The sequence below is a fragment of the Heterodontus francisci genome, chromosome 12 (genome assembly GCF_036365525.1).
Source record: "Heterodontus francisci isolate sHetFra1 chromosome 12, sHetFra1.hap1, whole genome shotgun sequence".
Classification (NCBI taxonomy): Eukaryota; Metazoa; Chordata; class Chondrichthyes; order Heterodontiformes; family Heterodontidae; genus Heterodontus; species Heterodontus francisci.
In genome coordinates this window covers 22,990,141-23,007,404 of record NC_090382.1, presented here as the reverse complement: position 1 = coordinate 23,007,404, position 17,264 = coordinate 22,990,141, and the positions used below count along the sequence as shown (strand labels likewise).

General features: G+C 44.3%; 1 protein-coding gene across 5 annotated transcripts in view; it reads right to left on the bottom strand.

Moving 5' to 3' along the window:
- ebf1a (EBF transcription factor 1a) overlaps positions 1-17,264 on the bottom strand; it is a 523,139-nt gene that overhangs the window by 326,272 nt on the left and 179,603 nt on the right. The gene's annotated exons all lie outside the window — the stretch shown is intronic.

The window sequence follows — 17,264 nt, the reverse complement described above, 5'->3', positions numbered from 1 at the left end:
ATTTGGAGATGGTGTCCCAGGCCCCTGATGTACGGCAAGTGTGCCTGTTGCATGCAGGCTCAATTACTGCTAGCTTGCCAACAGTCAGGGCCTGGCAGACATTGCTGGCATCCAGCTAATCTCACATCCAAAAGTGACATCCCAGTGGGTGAGGGGAGAGGAAGAAGTGCCCCTCCCCCCACTCACCTTTAAAATTCAACAACTGCATCAGAAAGGAGGGAAAATCCAGTGGACACAGGTTGTGCCCCAAATTCCACTGCTTCTCCCTGCCCAGCCCACACAAATCAAGGAAATTCTGCACTGAGACTAGCCTAGAACCAGAGACACTCAAAATAGATAGGAAAGCACAAGCGATTGAGCCGCCTGGAAGCTCAAAGCAATGCAGAGACAACCTGCCTTCCCGCAGGGCTCTAGCTTGTATATTAAAAGGCTTCAGCATCATTTTCAAATGCATGCCCACTTACATTAGGAACATGTCCCTTCAGTTTCAGACATGATTCTTGAAGTAGATAGCACAGCACTGCAACTGATATATAACATGGGCAACAGGCAGATAAGAGTATTGTGTACTGCTGCAATGAAAGATCCAAATGTCTCATAATCAATTTATCAATCGTCAACGTGTATTTAACTAATTGAGCATTTACATGTGGCAGATATTTGCACTTCTGACCAAATTCTGACTCAAAGAGGCATTTCCTGTGGACTTCAGTTCACATCCAGGCAACATTTACAAAATATATAACAACATTTACAAGCTTACAAGACTGTAAGCAGTACTCAGCATTTCACTGTGGAGACACTTCAACTCAAAAAAAAAATGAACTCCCTCAGCCTGGCCACGCAGAGCAGGAGTGTCACATGTTCAATCCCCAGTCTGTGTTGCACAACACTCCATAGTGAGGTACCAACCCAGATATACTGCAGTACCTCACTAGTTTGACTACTCTCCATTTTGAACTTCAACAATGAGCATCAAGTGGATTATTATGACCTGGGGAAGGGGAAGGGGTGGGAGCGGATGGGGATATTCGCACCAGTTGAATCCAATCCTATCCACATATGTGCATATCACGAGCTGCGGTCCCTGAGTAGTGATCAGAAACAAGAAATTGGATGTAACTAGTCCAGGAGACAGCGAAGCCAGTTTCTACACCACTGCTGCCTTCAAAACTGCATTCCGACAATAATTCACTGTGTGAAGCACTTTTAGCTATTTCCACAGTGTGATAAAGGAAGCATTTCTCTTCTTTCTTTTACTCTCAGCTCTGAGGTCAGTGTACTTAGAGCAGGGATCAACCTTGGTACCTTCCTGCATTGTTTGGCTCATTAGCTCATACAGTGTCCCACTGAACCATTGGGGCATCAAATGTCCCAGCCCATAATCCCGCATTCCCCAGACTCCAGATTACTGCCTCATTCCTGCTCCATCTGCCTCACTACTGTAGGCCAAACCCTGCAGACTTTATGCTCTTTATGACCTTCTCCCTACCTTAAAAAGCCTCTTATAACCTGATCTCCCCCTACCACTCCCCACCCCCTCCCCCACCCCCACTATAAATCTTTCCCATCACCTGTTGGTACCCTCCTCTCCTCACTGTAAAACACACCATCATCTTCTTGTGGCGAAGAGAGGGCTATTAACAAATGGAAGTCGTGGTAAAATTTTCATATTTTTGAGGAAACAACCTCTAAATATTATGAGGATGGTGGATTGAATAATCTGTAATCTCACAGAAACAGCATTCAGTTTTTATAAATATATATAGAGGGTGAATATTTGTCTACGTTCTCCCATTATATCAAAATTTCTACCCAGGCTTCCCAATACTGACAGCTCGGGAGAAAAGACAAGAAGAGTGAGTCATATGCATATCATAAATACTGAAATTATATCAGTTCCAGGGTGCATAAAATGCACAGAGGCCAGTGCCTCACACCTTGGGTAATAGAATCCTGCTATTTAATGCAAAGTAGCAGCATTACAGTGTTTGGGATCCACTTGTTCGATGTTATCCTAGGTATCAGCAAATGAGCCTATCTGAGTGGCCCACCGTATAAATAATTCAAGGCTGGAGATGGCAATTATGGAGCCCGTCCACAACCAGAATGAATATTTTATGAGGGCTAAAGCAGCCCTCAGAATGAATCACCAATATCTGAGCACATACAGGCCTCAGCTGCTGCTCACTGTCTCTGTGCCTTGCCAGTTCTCCTTTTTTTCTCTCTCTCTCTCTTGGCTTCTCACATTCCCTCCCCCTGCTGCTGAACTTGACTTGAAATTCTTGTTGTTAACATCTGTCGAGATTGTGTTCCCTCAGTTCTGGAGTTTACACAGATTTTTGTCCTAGGTTTTTGTTGCTGCAACACCCACTATCCTCTCCTGCTAGGTTACCATGTCCCACAGGGAGCATTGGCCTCCCTGGCATCCTGCCCCCATGGTCATTACTCGCGCAGGAGGTGGGAAGGTGAATGCTACCTGGCTGTTTGACCGTGCATAACCTCGCTGCCAAACCTAGTCCTGTTCTCAACTGGCATCGCCACACCTACTTTCCAGCAGGAATCACTGAAGCAGAATTGAGAGTAGCAACCAGATCTTGATTTTTAATTTTGTTCTCTCCCGAGCAACTGCTGTCTGTATCTTGTGTGCTGCAGCCTAATAGGCAGGACTCCCTTTAACTTGTAATGTCGGCTAATTCTGTCCAGTATTCAGAGCATTCCATTGATACCGACATACATTGATGTTTTACAATGCAGTTAACCCCACCTCGCCACGTTACTTCTGTCCACCCTGCTCACCGATTGCACAAACCACTTCCCGACCAAAATCAATTGCATCTTTTTGTCTCTCAGCACCCCGCCCTCCCCCCCACCCCCCCACTCATCCGCCATCGCACCGTAAAAACAATTGAAAGGTCTCCCTGTTTTCTGTTAGTGCCAATCTGGAAGGGAATGCTGCAGGTTCTTCAAGATTACAGCTCTGGTTTCCAGGGCTAGTCCCAACCTCCCACTGCCACTGTTCCCCTGGGAGAGGAACAATTGTTCACAAGAGCATGAACCCGCAAACACCCCTCCACCCCACCCCTCCCTCCGCATCTCCCTCCCTCCACCCCCAAAAGAGAAAGATGGCTCTCCAACGCCTCCAGATCAAAGTAATTTGATGCTTTGACATTGCCTAGTGCCAGCTAAGGTGAGACACCAACACGAGTGCCATTGGCTGCAGTTATACAGCATAAAATCATCTGGTTAGGAGCAAAACCTCAAAAGCCCAATCCTAACTCAGTCTCTGACTTTCCAGCTGAGATTGTGAGATCATTAGGTGTGAAATCACACTATTAATAAATTAGGCAAGATTTAGGATGTGTAGGATGGGGAAGGAAACTGCAGGGGATGGGCACAAACGAAATGTGGAGCTTATTCAAGGAGCAGCTAATGCGTGTCCTTGATAAGTATGTACCGATCAGGCAGGGAGGAAGTTGTCGAGCAAGGGAGCCGTGGTTTACTCAAGAAGTTGAAGCACTTGTCAAGAGGAAGAGGGCGGCTTATGTTAGGATGAGACGTGAAGGCTCAGTTAGGGCGCTTGAGAGTTACAAGCTAGCCAGGAAGGATCTAAAGGGAGGGCTAAGAAGAGCAAGGAGAGGACACGAGAAGTCATTGGCGGATAGGATCAAAGAAAACCCTAAGGCTTTCTATAGGTATATCAGGAATAAACGAATGATAAGAGTTAGAACAGGGCCAATCAAGGATAGTAGTGGGAAGTTGTGTGCGGAATCAGAGGAGATAGGGGAAGCGTTAAATGAATATTTTTCGTCAGTATTTACAGTAGAGAAAGAAAATGTTGCCGAGGAGATTACTGAGATACAGCCTACTAGGCTAGATGGGATTGAGATTCACAAGGAGGAGGTGTTAGCAATTTTGGAAAGAGTGAAAATAGATAAGTCCCCTGGGCCAGATGGGATTTATCCTAGGATTCTCTGGGAAGCCAGGGAGGAGATTGCAGAGCCGTTGTTGTTGATCTTTAAGTCGTCATTGTCGACAGGAGTAGTGCCGGAGGACTGGAGGATAGCAAATGTTGTCCCCTTGTTCAAGAAGGGGAGTAGAGACAGCCCTGGTAATTATAGACCTGTGAGCCTTACTTCGGTTGTGGGTAAAATGTTGGAAAAGGTTATAAGAGACAGGATTTATAATCATCTTGAAAAGAATAAGTTCATTTGCGATAGTCAGCACGGTTTTGTGAAAGGTAGGTCGTGCCTCACAAACCTTATTGAGTTTTTCGAGAAGGTGACCAAACAGGTGGATGAGGGTAAAGCCGTGGATGTGGTGTATATGGATTTCAGTAAGGCGTTTGATAAGGTTCCCCACGGTAGGCTATTGCAGAAAATACGCAAGTATGGGGTTGAAGGTGATTTAGAGCTTTGGATCAGAAATTGGCTAGCTGAAAGAAGACAGAGGGTGGTGGTTGATGGCAAATGTTCATCCTGGAGTTTAGTTACTAGTGGTGTACCGCAAGGTTCTGTTTTGGGGCCACTGCTGTTTGTCATTTTTATAAACGACCTGGATGAGGGTGTAGAAGGGTGGGTTAGTAAATTTGCGGATGACACGAAGGTCGGTGGAGTTGTGGATAGTGTCGAAGGGTGTTGTAGGGTACAGAGGGACATAGATAGGCTGCAGAGCTGGGCTGAGAGATGGCAAATGGAGTTTAATGCGGAGAAGTGTGAGGTGATTCACTTTGGAAGGAGTAACAGCAATGCAGAGTACTGGGCTAATGGGAAGATTCTTGGTAGTGTAGATGAGCAGAGAGATCTTGGTATCCAGGTACATAAATCCCTGAAAGTTGCTACCCAGGTTAATAGGGCTGTTAAGAAGGCATATGGTGTGTTAGCCTTTATTAGTAGGGGGATCGAGTTTCAGAGCCACGGGGTCATGATGCAGCTGTACAAAACTCTGGTGAGGCCGCACCTGGAGTATTGCGTGCAGTTCTGGTCACCGCATTATAGGAAGGATGTCGAAGCTTTGGAAAGGGTGCAGAGGAGATTTACTAGGATGTTGCCTGGTATGGAAGGAAGGTCTTACGAGGAAAGGCTGAGGGACTTGGGGTTGTTTTCGTTAGAGAGAAGGAGGAGGAGAGGTGACTTAATAGAGACATACAAGATAATCAGAGGGTTAGATAGGGTGGATAGTGAGAGTCTTTTTCCTCGGATGAGGATGGCAAACACGAGGGGACATAGCTTTAAGTTGAGGGGTGATAGATATAGGACAGATGTCAGAGGTAGTTTCTTTACGCAGAGAGTAGTAGGGGCGTGGAACGCCCTGCCTGCAACAGTAGTAGACTCGCCAACTTTAAGGGCATTTAAGTGGTCATTGGATAGACATATGGATGTAAATGGAATAGTGTAGGTCAGATGATCGGCGCAACATCGAGGGCTGAAGGGCCTGTACTGCGCTGTAATATTCTAATTCTAATTCTAATTCTAATTCTAATTAACTATTAATAAAAAAACACGTGCACAGTGCAGAGATTAACCACCTCATCCTAAAGGTACCTATCACAGTCTGGAGTAGAAGCTCCTTTAACTTCAGTAGATTTAAGGAGCTATACCAGGCAGGAAACATCATGTTGATTCTTCCAACTGATAACTCACAGCTACAACCCATGCTGGCTTCCTGCAGTGGCACTGAGCAAAATGTAAGAAAAAGAATCGCTATGCATAAAAAAAATTAAGCCGAGTGGAATGATTTGACATTTTTAGTACAAGGTCCCAAGCTTCCCACCATTCTGGAGACTTTTGGATTGCCTGTGCTTTGCTAACTTAAGTTTCCTGGGATCGAGTGACCCTCAGGCCCAGTGTTAAATGATGTCACTCCACTGTCTCCCATGGAATTGGTCCAGGATGTATGGGACCCTTACTGGAGCTGCTGAGCATGCCAGGGAGTGAAGATTTCCAACTCTGGTTGGGCATATTCCTGGATATTTCATCACATGACCTCCCGCTGTGAACAGCCCTCCCCCCTGCCCTGCCCCCACACTCCACCCTTTGGCCCATCCTTCAGGCACGCTGCCTTCCCTACACCAACTGGAAAGGGAATAGACACTTTGTTACCCAATTAGATTAATCTTGACCATTAGTGATACAGCCATTTTTACCCATCTCCAATATGTTTATAACTAATCAATAAAAGTGACAAAGAAAATGAAACAAAAATATAATTGTGTTTTAACGCTGCTATGCTTTTTCCACTGGGTTACTTGCAGTCATGTCCTGGAGATTAATGATCAACTTCTGGATACTCCAAGGCAATCTTGGAGGGTTGGCAACCCCACAGGAAGCCCCGAGTAAAGGGTTTCTGTGCGGGTAACAAAAACAATGTGCTTTATAAAACTGTCAAACAAAGCAAAACTCCTGGAAGGAAATTATCTTTTGACAGTGAGGATAGAGGTTAGGATAAATTTATTTACACAGATAGTTGGTGGAGTGTAGAATACTTTGCCACAGGGAATGGTTAAAGTGGAGACTTATTGTTTTGTCTAAGGGCAAATCAGATAAATATTTGAAACAAAGCAAGGGCTCTGGGAAGACAGCAAGGCACTGGGATTAGTTTTGGATTGCGCTGACAAAGAGCCAGTACAGGCACAATAGACCAAGCGTGCTGCACCCCTCTCTGGTGTTATACCAAGTAATGCACTCTCTACTCTGCCCCTACAATTTGTCTCAGCCCCATCCTCAGAAAAGCACCCACTACTGCACCAGTGTGGCATCCTCCACCTCTATCAGCAGCCATCGCTGTGGGGTCTCTGACTAAAGTTATCAATTCAATGCCAGTTTGGGAACCTTGCACATTTAATGCAGGACCCTTATAGGCAGTGTGAAATGATCCACTGCACTAACCAGTCCATCCTTACTTTCAAGGGTTCAGATGCCTTGTAACCCTATTCATTATTGTGGCTTTCTACAGGCTGCTTATGGACCAGCATTTGAAAGTTGGTTGGATCTATAGTGGAAACCTGATCTTTTTATTAAATATTGTTTTTAAATGAAATATATGACATCATTTGATTTCACAATACCAATCACAATAACAGACATTTATGTCTGGGGTATCGCCCATCATAATCCTGCCAAAAACATACCATGTGATTCAGGCTATAAAGTGACCCTGTTGACTGGCATTTCCACACATGTCCAGCCAGTTGATGTCTTTATCAACAAAGCTAGTCAGTGTTAAATCATCCATGGCTGGAGGTCAATGGTCAACTACTCCTTCATTTCTCTACAAATCTTCCTCCTTTTCCACTGTGCGTTTTGCCAAATGCATTACTACAGGCTCACATTCCTTTTTCTAAACAGGCTGCCCATTTATTGGTGAAGAGTTACAGTGTTAAAAAGCTCACCATCTCAACGAGGGTGGCATTAAGGACCTACAATTCGAGTCAGCCATAGCTTACTGGGAGCACTCTGGCCTCTGAGTCAGAAGGTTGTGGGCACAAGCCCCACTCTAAAGACTGGAATGCTGAGTCCAGTGCTGAGGAAGTGCTGCACTGCCACAAGGATGTGGATGAGATGTTAAACCAAGGTCCTGCCTGCCCTCTCAGGTGGACATGAGATCCAATGAACTATTTCTAAGAAGAGCAGGGGAGTTCTCCCTGGTATCCCGGCCAACATTATCCTTCAGCTAACCATTAAAACAGATGATGTGATCTTTGGGACATTGCTGTTTGTGGGAGGTTGCTGTGCACAAATTGGCTGCTGCATTATCTACATGACAACAGTGACTACACTTCCAAAAAAAGCACTTAATTGGTTGTAAAGAGCTTTTGGATGCCTTGAGGTTGTGAAGGGTGCTACAGAAATGCAAGTTCTTTCTTTTTACAACTGACCTGAGTGATACTCAACAACGCAAAGAGAAGAAAAGTCAGCTGTCTAGCAATTCCTGCCAGGAAGCACATATGAGTAAGCAGGATGGGGTTTGAGCCAGTGCTTCCACCACTGACCTGCTAATACTCACTTTCTAAACTTGCAAATCAAGAAGGGCCATTTGAGTGAGCGAACAAAAATTGCCAGTGACCATGGAGCCATATCCTAGCAACGAGTGCTGCCTTCAACAATGTCAACAACAACTTCTATTTATATAGCACCTTTAATGGAATAAAACATCCCAAGGGGCTTCACAGTGTTATAGAACTAAATTTGACATTGAGCCACACATTAGGGCAGGTGACCAAAAGCTTGATCAAAGAGGAAAAAAAAGAAAAACTTGCATTTATATAGCGTTTTCACACACACTGGATGTCTCAAAGTGCTTTAGAGCCAATGAAGTACTTTTTGAAGTGTAGTCACTGTTGTAATATAGGAAACACAGCAGTCAATCTGCGCACAGCAAACTCCCACAAACAGCAATGTGATAATGACAGATAATCTGTTCCGCTGATGTTAATTGCAGGGTAAATATTGGCCAGCACAGCAGGGATAACTCCCCTGTTCTTCTTCAAAATAGTGCCATGGAATCTTTTACATATACCCGAGCAGGCAGGTGGGGTCTCAGTTTAACAAACTCATCTGAAAGACTGCACCTCTGACAGTGCAGCACTCCCTCGCTGCTGCACTGGAGCGTCAACCTTGAAAGAGGCAAACTTTAAAGCGTATCTTAAAGAAGGAGAGAGGCGGAGAGGTTTAGGGAGGGAATTCCGGAGCTTGGGGCCTTGAGGCATCCCACCAATCGTGAAGCAATTAAAAATCGGGAATTCTCAAGACAAAGATTGTGGGGAAAAAATAACAGAGAAAGAGGAAAAAAAAGCATCAAACCGTTTCCACATCAGTTCTGAAACAGTTAAAATAAACAAAGAAAACTGCAAATGCCAAATGAAACTAAAACCAAAGTCTAATGAAAAAATACAGCATATGATGAAGTGCCTTGACCTGAAACTTTTACCCTGGCTATTCTCCTCTTGTTTCGGATGCCAATGAGCCTCTGCGCATTTCTAGTATGTTCTGTCTCTATTTCGGGATGAGTTAAGATGCACTGAGCTCACCAGTCAATTAGAGGCTGTGTTGTTACCTAATACAAAGTCATAATCTGATTAGACCTCCATATTTATAACAATCTGCCATCGACTCATTACCTAGAAATGCATTGGCAGAAGGTCCCGTTGCTTCTGTTTCACTTGTGAGCTTTAAGCTCTGAATCGTGAAGCAGTTGCGGGGGGGCTGTGGGGCGGGGGGGGGGGGGGGTGGAGGTTGGTGGTAGTGTTGTCTGGTGTTGGAGAGAAGGAAGGGGGAGTGGGAGTAGATTTGACTTCCCTTAACAGCCCTTATCAATTCAGAGACACCAGCTGAATACAAGCGTTGCACAAAGTCTTCTGCTACCACAGTGAACGAGACCATGAAAGTCTATCCTTCTGCACACAGAATGAAGCACAAAGCTGATTCTGGCCCTGGGCTAAGGGCAGAGGTCAGCATTATTTTACATTACTGACACTTCATGTTGCAAATTGTAACTGATAGGCACCAAAATGATAGGGAAATGGGGCAGTATTCAGCGAGCCAACCTGCCAATCATGCCCAGCCTTTGCCTGAATGACAGACTCTTTCCCACTCACATTATGCTGATATAGTCAGGCAGTCCTAAAGCACCCTATTTGTCAAGTTTATGACTATACCCTGATCTGTCAGAATCCTCTTCCTTTTTTTCCAAACTCTCTTTTTCTCAGTGCATCTGCGCCTTCAAAGATTAATAGTTAATAATGTGCAAACCCTTAACTCCCTAATTAGTTGCAAGATTATTGAAGTAATGCTTTCATTGGCCGAGTCCATTAATCAAAAAACTGCATTAAATTTCCATCAGGAAGCTTTTTCCTCCAGGTTTCCTATAGCTGCTGGCAGCTCGAGGGTTAAAAATGTGCCTTCTGTATCGGGGATCTAACCAGTTCCCATCGTGCAAAGACCCAAACCAGTAATAGTCAAGCATTAAATAGCAGTTCTTCACTGTAATACTCCCTTTTGGGAGCCGTAGGAAAGCCCCATTACACTGAAAGCTACATTATAATGAGGGTCTTTTGTACACTTTATTACTGTGGGAGCCATAAACAATGCATGTTATGTACAAGAGGGCATGAGGTATCAGAGCATTGCAAAATGAGGGGCTTATTACTGTACTCGAACATGCACTGAATTTTTTTTGCTCAGCAAGTCAGCAATTAAAGGCACAACATCCTTCTGCTTTGTATTAAGCCCATCACCCCTGTGCTCGCTGACCTACATAGACTCCCAGTCCAGCAACACCTCGATTTTAAAATTCTCATCCTAGTTTTCAAATCCTTCCACAGCCTTGCTCCTCCAGATCTCTGCACTCCTCCGATTCTGGCCTCTTGCATATCCCCGATTTTCCGTGCTCCACCATTGGGGGCCGTACTTTCAGCTTTCGATGCGCTAAGCTCTGGAATTCCCTTTCTAAACCTTTCCCCCTCTCCACCTCTCCCTCCTCCTTTAAGATACTCCTTAAAATCTACCTTGGACCAAGCTTTAGTCATCTGTCCTAACATCTCCTTATGTGACTCGGCATCAAATTTTGTCTAATTATGCTCTTGTGAAGTGCCTTGGGACATTTTACTATGTTAAAGGTCCTATACAAATGCAAGTTGTATTATAACAAGTGGAATTCAAACTGCATAATGTCTCTTTAAATACATTACAAAGAAAAAAATTGCTTAAACAAAGATTTCCTGAACTGTTTTTTGGTTTGACAAGCATTAAACACATTTGAGGGGGTCAGTGTTAAACATTTGACCACTGGATCAAGTATCAGACCTGCTTGTCTTACTTACTAATTTTCTTCCCTTCCTGAGCTATAGTCTGGCTGCCCTTCATTACCTCACAATCATTCTCCATGTGCGTGCCTAAATAGCGAGTGCTGGCAGGCTCTTCAACCAGGTTATCCCTACATTACAAATGACTCTGCTTCAAAAGTACTTCATTGGCTGTAAAGTGCTGTGGGATGCCCTGAGGTCATGAAAGGTGCTATATAAATGCAAATCTTTCTTTCGTGGAGGGTAATAATACTGAAGCAATGCTATCCTGACTTGACCTCAAACACACACACACACACAGACCACACAAAGACCATACTCTCCAGCAGGAGTCACTGGGGAGTCAAGGGGAACAGAAACTCAGGCTATTTTTTTCACTCTCCTTCTCTGGCCTGGAAAATATCTGGGCTAATTGTACTTCCAATTACTAGTTGGGGTCAGAGCTAAGCAAACACGGGCCAGGGAATGGGGAGGCTTCCTTCCTTCATTTCCCTCAGCCAGAACACTGGAATGAGCAGGAGAGCACCCTAAGTTAGTTAACGCTGCCTGATTAGGACCAACTAAATTGCTCAGTCACTCACCAAAGACCCTGGCCTTTATTCTAGATTATCATGAGTTTGGCAAACCTTCATCCACCATGTGATAACTCATACCTACGGCACTGGCATTGTGGCATTCCTGGTAAGTTGGCAGGGAGAACCTTTTTGTTCCTTCTGCACAACAACAGATGATTACACAATAACCAAGCATCTACTGGAGCTTGCATAGTCAATGTTTGGTTGTATTATCAACCCTCCAGGATTGCCCTGGACTCTCCAGGAATTCAACACTAACCTCCAGAACACTGGTGTGAGCAATCACAGAAAAAAAAATACAGGCTTTGAAAAAAATTGTCTTTTAAAGAAATGTTTGATTATTAGCAATAAAAGGATCCGAGGTGGGATAAAAGGCTGTTCGAATGACAATCAGAAATCGTCCAATCGGTTAATGAAGAGTATTCCTGCTTTCTGATTAGCTGTGTTAAGGTGGTGTACCGTGAGTATGGACATGTTGGCTGGCCAATAACAGCAGAGTGGCGGTCGGCGAGGTTGGAGGCATGGGATGCTGTGATGACACCTCCAGGAATATGTCCAAGCAGCATTGGCAACCCCAGGTCGGAGGGGTAACTACATGTTGGCTGACTTGTTAGATGCTGGTGGGTTACTAAGCCATCCAAACCTAGAATGTCCCAGGTTAATGTCTGGTCCCTACTGAGTAATCTGGGTAACTGTAATGGTGTTACAATTGTCCGTAGCATCCCTGGACTAACTGAGCAGAGAAAAAGAAATCAGCCAAGCTTTTGCTCCCTATTTACTGTGCAGTGATCCCCTACAGGAAGGTGCATGTGTCAGATGAAGAGAGGTACAGCCTTGGCTGTGATTCTTTCCACTGCCAAATAGCCTGCCGACGGCCCAATGTGAAGGAGTGGTGCGGTGCTAGAGGGCTGCAATTGGACTCCATCACGAGTCGATGCCTTCAGGAGAATAGAGAAGGAAACTGGAGAGGAGACAAATGCAAACCCAACAACAGAGCATTAGGACAACCTGGGGCTGAGACAGTTTCCCTCTACTTCAGTCCTCCCAACTCCTGACAGAAAGACGATATCTGATGGGCAAGCAAATTTCCAACGGGAGAAAACGGATGGAAAAAAACAACTTTCTGAGAAATTTGGGATTCAGGAGAGATAATGTTATGTGCGATTAATTTTTGATAAGTTTCAAGTTTTGCTTATGTAGGTCATCCAGAGACATTATTTCAAAGTACATCCACTTAAGTGATTGAATTCTAACTGCAAAGAATTTTAAAGATGGCGTACATCAAACAAACGCAGGAAAAAATACAAGGATTTAACAATTTTTTTGTAAAATAAACCTTTAAAGCATTTCACAATTACCTTTTATACACAAAGATAACTTTACAGAATCTTTTTTATTTATTTATATTCTGTGTGCTCACTGAGACAAAATAAAATTCCCAGCGATGCTCCCTGTATATTTTCGAATGCCCAAGCCAAACATCTGAATAATTCATGAGGAAATGATTGATTTTATTTGGGTGGGGGCGGTGGTTAGAAGGCCCAGGCTCCTTTGCTATGTTTCAGCAGGAGGAATCATTAGTACCGGTATGTTGTGTACATGGTCTGCAGAATGAGCCTCAGTTATTCAAATACAATTTGTGCTAGCCGATTGATCAGCTAACACACTGAACCCCTGCTGAGTCAGGGTGTCCAAGGCTGGGGGGGGGGGATAGGGCGAGAGTGTGGAGAAACACAGAGGGGGTTACCCTCCGTGGTAAAAGCACTTTCCAGTCTAAGCGAGCGGGTGAGGTGACGGCTGAATGGAGACGGTGTAGTTTTGTAACCAGGCGTCTCACAAATTATTTATTTGAGGAGGGAGGAGGAGAAGAAAACTGTCAGGGCTGACCGATATTGACATGTGCATTTTTTGTTTGCTCACCCATTCTGGCAGGTTAGCTCTGTAAAACGAGAGGACGCGCAACAAAATATCCAGTCAACCGTTAATTTTTGAAGGGCCGGTTAAAAAAAAAAAGTAATTCATTTAAATACTCAGAGTACATCTATTGGTACATTATGCTATACCCAGCTCTAGCCTTGGCTTTCAAAGTCTGCATTGCAATATAACTGATGCAGAGTCAGCTTCTCCAGCAGTGCATAGTCTCAGCAGGCAATTGCTTCCCTGCAATGTCGCAAACCAATGTCACCACTGTTCACAGATGCACCAGGCACTCTTGTACCATCGTCCATGTGCCTATTCGTAAGAGTATGTGGCTGGAGGAGCAAGTGCCATTTGACTATTGGGGGTGGAACATCATAGCTGAGCCCAATCCTCGTCTCACCCCCACCTCCACATGTGAGCTTCTTCCACTAGGAATCATCAGATAAACGCCCAGGAGCAGGATTCCGCACTCCTCTCCACAGAGACTTTTCAAACTTCAGTAGGACTTTTCAAAGCAGGCCGTGTAAGGACAGTACAGATGTAACTACTGAGATCCTGGAAAAAGCATGGCCCTAATGTGGTCACCGGTTACATTTTTGGAGTGTCTCAGTGGCAGGGAAAGCAGGCCTCTGTGGTCATGTCTCCTAACATGAGGGAAGTATCAATCAAACTGCTACCATTCCACAGTTGTAGATAGCGAGGGTGTTACTCTCAATAACAAGGACAACCCACCAAAAGAATTCCTTTGCAGCGTGCCGAGATAGTGTTTAAATAGGTGAGCGTATAGTGTTATTTGTTTTCTGTCATTCTGGGGAGTAACCACTAGAGGATGCTCCGAAATGCTGTGCTAGCACAAAGATAGGTAAACTGTACTGTTGTCAGGTGACCTACACACAGACAGAGCCTGGTGTAGGAGGCTGCAAAGTACTTACCTTTCATGGGGTTGTTTATTTTTAAAGGCAATTTTCGTGTGTGGAAATGAAATACGTGCTGAACACGTTTTACACTGCACACCGCTGAATTTAAACTAGAGGGGAAAAGGGCAGAAATAATAGGTCCACTTTTTTTTTTAAACAAGTGCAGAGAATTAGAGCAAATATTTTTATGCCAGACTACACAAAGCTTACAGCACAGTGCAAGAGATATCACAAGCAGCTGGGGACAGAATGGAGAAAATGTTTTGCTGCAAGTTGTAAACTGGCACCAATCCCCCAACAATTGGAAAACTAGGAATATTTAAAATTAAATTTGGCTTTTAGATGGATGCTCCAACTGTGCCTCAAAACTGCCATGGAAGAGCAGTGGAGAAAAGGCCCTTTCAGACTCATATTTACAAAGACACATTTCAGATTTATCTGTTTCCTTCTTGTTGAAAGGACGCTCAACTTAAATCCACGAAGGGAATGGGATGTATGCTACTTTGCATTTAGGCATTGGTGCTTATTGCATTGTTACGCCAAACGATCATCAAGCGAGTAAAGGATTGCTACGTCCTGTGGAGCCTATTCAGTTGTCAATGCTCCAGATTCTCCAGACTGTATGTGAACTAGCAAAACTGACCCCGGCAAATTGGCAAAAGGCTCTGATACGGGGAGAGATGAGTTAAACATTGGGGGTTGGGACTGGGGAAAGAGAGGTCAGTGAGCTTTTTTTTCCACTCAAAGGATTGCGGAATTGAGAAGGCCTTTGAAGCAGACAGCTTAGATGAGTGTAAAAGGCAACTAGATGTGTTTCTGGAGAAAAAAAAGAGATTGAGGGATACGGTGAGAAGGTGAATAGGTGGGATGGAAATAAGAAAAATGGACAGACATGTATAGGCCTACTGGCCTCTTTCTGATCCTTAAAAGTCTTGTGTTTTTAAATTTCTATTCTTATTGCTGTTTTGCACTGGATCTCCTGAATATCCTGTGCTGATGTGGCGAGGAACTGATTTTTCAAACAGAGGTAGGAGGTACTTTGCATTGTAATTTGTGACTGCTGCCTCGAACATTAAACTTTACTAAAGGTATCATATCATGTGGAGATAGGAAAGCCTGCATACTGCTTAAAGGGGTGTTGACTGTAAAGGAAAAAAAGTGTTTGGCAAGCCTTTTATTTTCTTCCCTACCCTTTTGTTCTTTTTCCCACCCTCCCCCACCTTTCATTTTCTTGAAACCTAATACATTTCCAACTTTTCCCAGTTCTGAAGAAAGGTCACAGACCTGAAATGGTAACATCCACAGATGCTGCCTGACCTGCTGAGTATTTTCAGCAGTTTCTGTTTTTATTTCAGATTCCCAGCATCCACAGTATTTTGCTTTTGTTCTTTTGTTTTCTTCATTTATTTACAAGTGATATGATGACCTGACTCCTATAAACGTGCACACTGCCTCATTTGCACGAGGAATGAAATAGTCTGCACTGAGGCAAATTAAGGCCTGCGCAAACACATCTGCCGCAAACAGAAGTATTCAAATGGGACCATCTGACTTCATTTTGTGCAATCATTCAGCTTTAAATTGGCAATGCTAATCTTCTGATGAAGGTTGAATGTTAAAACGTTAACTGCTGTGGTCCTCTTTACAGACACTGACTGTCCTTCCAGCAATTTTATGAGTTTCTTTAAAAAAAAACATTGGATTTCCACCACGAGCAGTGAAATTCCAAGACATCTGGGAAGTGAACAATCATCTGTGGTTCGGGTATGTGGTAGCTCATGGATAAAGAGGTGCATCCAGCCCCTCCCCCACCCACAAATGGCTCAGCAAGTTAATGAACCACTCTATGTGATATAGCGCCGACCAGAGGAGAAAGTCACAGAATGGACCATTGATTTCAGCCATATCAGCAGATCTCAGGATAAATGGCAGCCAGAGTTGTATGACGTTTCTCAATAACCCCACAACAGGAAGTTGAAATATGGTCCAGGCTTCCTGGTCGCTCTCCAGAGCAGGTGTAAAAATGTCACGGTCAGGATCAGGAAACGTGTACAGAGAAAATAACCTGAATAAAATTAAATAGCGGAGAGAACGGGCTAAATGAGCTGAAGCCAAACAAGCAGTCAGGGACTCTAAGCCTGCATGGAACAATGATTCCCCCTGGTCAGCTCCTGGGATGTCACTTCCAGGCAGCTACGCTGTTTCCCTGACACCTCCGGGAACCTGGAAGCCGACTGGCAAATTCCATTCGACCTTCAACAATAGGCCTTAATAGGCCATTAACTAACTGAATTGGCTACCTGCCAGTTCTAGGCGGGTAGCCCCGCCACCCCTCCACCACACCCCCTCCAAACCTGGCGGGATGGAGCTGGGGAACCAGCACACTGGCTGGAGGCATGAAATTCCACACCAGCATGCCTCCATACTCACCCCCATTGGGGCCTAAAAATTCAGCCCCTAGAACTGGAAAAGTTCAGAGAGGCTCACCTGTTCACAGTGCTACCTTTGTGAAGCTGTACTTAGTGAAACTGTGCAATAATTCAATGGAGTGCCTCTTGAGAGTAGCTCAGCCTTGGATGATACAACAACAAGTTGCATTTCTATACTGTAGTAAAACATCCCAAGGTGCTTCATAGGAGTGTTATCAGATAATATTTGTCACCGAGCCACATAAGGAGATAGATAGTAGGACGAGTGAGCAAAAGCTTGATGAAAGAGGTAGGTTTTAAGGAATGTTTTACAGGAGGAGAGACAGGTCCTGAGGTGGAAAGGTTTAGGAGAGGAAATTGCAGAGCTTAAGGCATTGGCAGCTGAAGGCATGGCCACCAATGGTGGAGCAATGAAAATCAGGCATCTGCAAGAGACCAGGACTGGAGGGGTACAGAGATCTTGGAGGGTTGTGGGGCTTATCCATATACAATAAGTAAGCAGTAAAAAAAAAACACTGGAATGGAAATGGGGGAAATATAGCTTGGATAATTCTGTGTAATTATAATCAAAGAAACCAATGCAGCAATGCAACAGAAAACCTCCTTAGTCAGACATATCTCA